Here is a 6082-nt window from a genome sequence, read left to right as displayed (position 1 = left end):
ATTTGCATCTTTGGCGCCATGCGCAGTCGCGCGGTACACGAGTATAAAGGGACGAAGCGAGCACTGGAACGGCAGTCTTGCGGCTCACTCTGAAGATGGCTGAACGTTATGTTAGAAGAAGACGAAGATTTCTTGCGGCTGCACACCCGAAACTTAATGGAACAGTCTTTGCGCCGCCAAAACCTGAAGATTCACGTCAAGTACCCCTGCGGGGAGGAGATGGTTTTATGTGTTCTACGATTGGATAAGCTTCGACAATTTAGAGCGAGTTTACTGAGGTCTTTAAGTTTTTTTTATTAAGGTGCCGTGACCAGGGAATAATTCCGAAGTTTGCGAGATTAGTACATTTTATAAAAACGACGTCTATGAATAAGATTTTAACAAAAGCTGGCTCTGCTATTGCTAAGGAGAGAATCCACTTTACTCGCCGAAAATTAGACCTGGTTTCTGAAGAACTTTATCGCCTGCACCTGAAGATGTCTGGAGATACCCTATGATTCTTGGAATTGGATTGATGGTACAACTTGGGCCAAATCAGACTGGATTTGTGAGGTGGCCACATCCCGACAGACTGCAAAATTTAGTCGACTGAAGACGACATCGCAGCGAGAAACTGTTATTAGACGCCCTGTTACTAATAAGACAGGTAGAGATTTGGACGATGCTACGATGATTGTTTTGGGTAAGGGACTGAATTTTGCACCCACGTCACAGGTTCTGCCATTGCCTTCGCTTATCAGCGCCATTGAAGAAGCTGTTCGACCACTTCCCTCTGATTCAGCAGAGGAAATAAGACGTGAAACATGCCGTGCAACTATGTAGGCTCGCCCAAAAAAGGGCAATATATCTGTGGCAGACAGGGCTGCTTTACGCAAGCTTCTCCTGGATACTCAGACGGTGGTACTCCCAGCAGATAAAGGTAATGCTACTGTTTTATTGTCTCGGGACGAATACCATGATAAAATGTATAATTTACTGAGTGATAGCATGTACCGGAAGATCAGCAGGGATCCCACTAATCGAGTGGCGAAGAAAACTGTTTCGCTTCTGAATGATTCTCCCTTTCCACCAGAAGTTGTTCGGAGATTGAAACCAAGTGGTCCGGTGCCTCCTAGACTTTATGGACTACCAAAGGTCCGCAAGAAACATGTTCCTCTACGCCCTATAGTGAGTAACATAGGCTCTCCGACGTATGACGTTGCCAAACATCTGGCATCATTGTTGAGGCCACTTGTGGGAAAATGTACTCACCACATCAGAAACTCGGCTGACTTCATCAGTAAACTGAAATCATTGAAAATTAATTTGTCTGATATATTAGTTAGTTTTGATGTGGTGGCTTTATTTACAAAGGTCCCCCTTCCAGAATCTCTGTTTTTACAAAGAGATTTCAGCTTTATTTAACCGTATTCTGACCTCCACATATTTGTTATTTAACAACGAATTTTTTGAACAGACGCATGGAGTCGCCATGGGTAGTCCCTTATCCCCTCTGGTGGCCAATTAATTTATGGAGGACTTCGAGGAGAAGGCGCTTGAATCTGCTGACTTTAAACCCACGGTATTCTGGAGGTATGTTGATGACACCTTTGTAGTTTGTCTCCATGGTGAAGACAACTTGCAAGACTTCTTAAGACATCAGAACTCCCTCCACCATCAAATAAAGTTCACATTGGAAATTGGAAAGGAGGGATGCCTTCCACTCTCGGATGTTTTGGTTCGGCGCAGAGAGGATGGCAATTTGGGACATGAAGTGTATAGGAAGCCGACGCGCACAGGATCGGTATTTACGTGCAAAAAGCTACCACCATCCTGCCCAGACAATGACTGTTCTCCGAAGTTTTGACTCACAGAGCGCATATTGTTTCTGACGAAAGCAGTCTGCAAGATGAACTTTTCCACTTACAAAGAGTGTTCGAAGACAATGGGTACTCTCCGCAACAAATACAGAGGACACTGAAAATGAAATCGAAAGAGGCCGCAAAGAAAGCAGAAGAAGATGACGAAACCTCTAAATCGATGGCCTTCCTGCCATATGTAGGTAGCCTCTCATCAAAAATAGGACGCATTTTCGACAGACACAAAGTAAAAGTGAATTTTCGTCCTCCACCCAAGACAGCTGCACTCGTGGGCTCCGTCAAAGATGATTTGCTGCTCCGCAAATCTGGAGTTTACAAAATTCCATTTGAATGTGGCCTTTCTTACATCGGACAAACAACTCGTACTGTCCAAGAAAGATGTACAGAACACCGGGGGTACACACGACTTTGCAACCTAACAAGTCGGCAGTGGCAGAGCACTGTATTGATAATGGACACAGTATGTTGTATGACAACGTCGAAATTTTAGCAACTACATCATCCTTTTGGGACTCGATAGTGAACGAGGCAATTGAAATCCGCTTGACGACGAATTTAATTAATAGATATAGTGGTTTCAATCTTGATAAATCATGGAATCCGGCACTTGCTGTAATAAACTCGCAAAGACGTCGTCACAGTGGAGCTCACAATGGTATATCTACATGCCAACACAGATCAACTGCGGAGTCATAGATACAACTCGCGCAATATACACGTCTCTGCCACCGACCAACGTCTCTGGCGCATTTGCATCTGTGGCCGCATGCGCAGTCGCGCGGTACACGAGCATAAAGGGACGAAGCGAGCATTGGAGCGGCAGTCTTGCGGCTCACTCTGAAGATGGCTGAACGTTATACACCCAAAATATAAGAAGAAGAAGGAGATTTATTGTGGATGCACACCCGAAACTTAATGGAACACACACACCCAAGTCCGACGGAGGACTTGAATCTCCGCCGGGACCAGCCTTAAACCGCTCGGCTAATCCCGCGTGGAAACACCAAAGTACAAACAAAAAACATAATAGATTTCTTAAATTCAGAAGCTAAAGCCTCAAATCGACTCTGGAGCCGATGAGTGTAAGCAAGATTGGCTCTAACGTCACCAGGGACCGACACGCCTCAGAACAGCCTGGCGAGACAACCTAGTTAGTTGCTTCAAAAACTCACAAAGTACAAATTTTAAAACGAAGAGCAGATGTATATAATCATAATACAGCAATGTGTTGAGCTCAGTGGCACACAGAAAGGTATGTCCGAACCCCGGGGTAGGGTTTACAAATGTTTACAGTTTATCTAGACGGAACCACCAGCTTTCACCATGCTCAGGTTTACACTCTGGTCACGCACTGTATCATCATTTCCGACCAAAGAGTGACGGCGGTCGACATCTCGAGGACACTTCTTGGGCCCACAAAATTAAGCTCCAGATTACCTGGGGCTTTGCTACCACTGTCTCCTCCCCCACCTTGAAGTTCCATTTACGTCAGCTATGGTTGTACGTTGCTGCGTCTCCTTTTGGGCCCTTTTTGTGTTAGCCGACTCTGCTTGTCCCTCATAACTTCAGAGGAGATCTTACAAGTCTGTAGCAAACCACTAGTTAGATAAAGGAGAATAAGGACGACTTCATGGATATACAAACATGAGAGACGCTGTGGTGGCCTGTTGCTGAGCCATGGCAGGGATCGATCCCACGTACTGTGGGCTTTAGAGTGATATATAATCGATGCAGTTTTAAGTATCTTATTAAATATTTCTGCAAAGGATTTGTGGGGATAACAGGGTATTTATATTTCAGGAAATCCTGAGAAACAAATGGCAGAGCATTGTCACTTTTGGGAACCTTGGAAGGTAATCACATTAAATTTCAGACTCCAGTTGCATAAGCAAAGAAACTTTACCTAGGTTTCGGCTATAATAACGTAGCCCTCTTCAGAAATGACGCAATATAAAATTAAATTAAAACCTGCCAGAGGTGTTAACTGAGATTATTATGGAAAATAGTTTATTACAATAGTTCAGAATATTAATGGCATTCAAACCCTAAGTTACCATTCACTGGTCTTAAGGTGCATGCGTTCGACCACCATCTGAGCTCCTGCGTCGCTGCCCGCAGCGTCCAGTTACGAATCAGCTCCCGTAGTCCACCTGTCTGGCCCGTTGGTGTGACCTATCAGCAAAACATTAGTAGAAGTGACGCAGTCTTATGACTATGTACTGTAGTACTAACATTTTAAGTCTGATAAGGCCAATATCTGGCATGTTTTAATTTCATTTTATATTGTGACATTTCTGAAGAAGGCTACATTGTTATAACCGAAACCTTGGTAAAGTTTACTTGCTTATGCAACTGGATGCTGAAATTAAATATAATTACATTGTAAAGTCGCTGATTCTTCTGTACCATGCTAAAAATATTTAAACCTTGGGATGCCCGAACAATGAAAACATTTTACAATATTTTACTAACGTGTTTAGCACCAGCACCAGTTGTCATCCATCCACTCGGTGCTAACAAGGCAAATGAGGAGAAGGGATCTACAACCACAAAAATGTACTTATGACCTGCCTGTGTACGGGGTATTGGACCTACAGAATTAATAAACAAATGCTCCGTTGAGTGCTCGGCCCAAGGGGATTGGAGCAAAGCCGTATGTCCATCTGGGTTGGATTTGGGAACCTTACACTCCCTGCACTGACTCACATCCTTGTACATTGGTGGCCATGTCTAAAACTCAATCTAGTGGATCGTTTTGTAAAAGTCTAGATCCTCTCCTGTGACCGACTCATGATAATGTCGTAATACGGCTGATACCAGCACCCTGGACAAGCAAATCATTAACGCTCCAAGTGACATTCCATTAGGAATGTTGATGCACTCAACGACTGTGGTATGACTTTCAAAATGATGGAACCCAGCAATCAGTCGTCCTTTTCTTTCAGGTTTCATTAAAGAAAATCTGGATTTCGGCTAGTGCCAAGACATTATTAATGACAAAAATAAAAATAAACATACAAGAAGTACATTGTCAGGCAATAGGACAAAAAGTTACAACTCGTAGCATATCCTGTATCGCTTGTGCATTAGAGTACATACCCATATTGCATAGTTTTAATACATGTCCTAGAACGTCAGTCCCCTGTTGTTCGGGCTTCTACCACGGTTCACTCAAGACTACTGTATAATGAACGTTGGCTTTGCGAAGAACTCATCGCTTGGCTATAAGGCACTCTCTATATGAACTACGTATTATTACGTAATATCTTATTGAGCCTACCTCAAAGGGGGAACGATCATTATAATAAAATAAGGAAAGTCAGAGCTCGCATGGAAAGGTATAACTGTTCCTTTTGCCGTGCGTTGTTCGAATGTGGAATAATATTGTGACTGTGCATCGATGAATCTTCTTCCAGGCACTTAAGTGTAATTTGCAGAGCGTCCATGTAGACATAGATGTACACTACCGGCAATTAAAATTGTTACACGAAGAAGAAATGCAGATGATCAACGGGTATTCATTGGACAAACATATTATGCCAGAACTGACATGTGCTTACATTTTCACGCAAATTGGGTGCATAGATCCTGAGAAATCAGTACCCAGAACAACCACCTCTGGGCGTAATAACGGCCTTGATACTCCTGGACATTGAGTCAAACAGAGCTTCAATGGCATGTACAGGTACAGCTGCCCATTCAACTTCAAACACGATACCACAGTTCATCAAGAGTAGTGACTGGCGTATTGTGACGAGCGAGTTGCTAGTCCACCATCGACCAGGCCTTTTCAGTTGGTGGGAGATCTGGAGAAACGTGATGGTAAACATTTCTCCTCCTTAACGAGGCATCGCATCAACGTTTCCCCAGGCAACGCCGGTCAACTGCTGTTCGTGTATGAGAAATCGGTTGGAAGCCTTCCTCACGTCAGCACGTTGTAGGTGTCGCCACCAACGCCAACCTTGAGTGAAATGTCTGAAAAGCTACTCATTTGCGTATCACAGCATCTTCTTCCTGTCGGTTACATTTCGCGTCTGTAGCACGTAATCTTCGTGGTGTAGCAATTTCAATGGTGAGCAGTGTAGAATCTGCACTTAACGTTGCCCAACACCGAATCGAGGAGCCTAATTAAAACAGACGCTGTCATCGACGACCCGAAGTACTCCGTATTAAACATGTACAGCTCGCAATCTGTGGTATATGCAGTGTGCACGTTGGATTTC

Source organism: Schistocerca gregaria, chromosome 2 (genome assembly GCF_023897955.1).
Source record: "Schistocerca gregaria isolate iqSchGreg1 chromosome 2, iqSchGreg1.2, whole genome shotgun sequence".
In the NCBI taxonomy this organism is placed as follows: domain Eukaryota; kingdom Metazoa; phylum Arthropoda; class Insecta; order Orthoptera; family Acrididae; genus Schistocerca; species Schistocerca gregaria.
Note: the sequence above shows the minus strand (reverse complement) of the source record.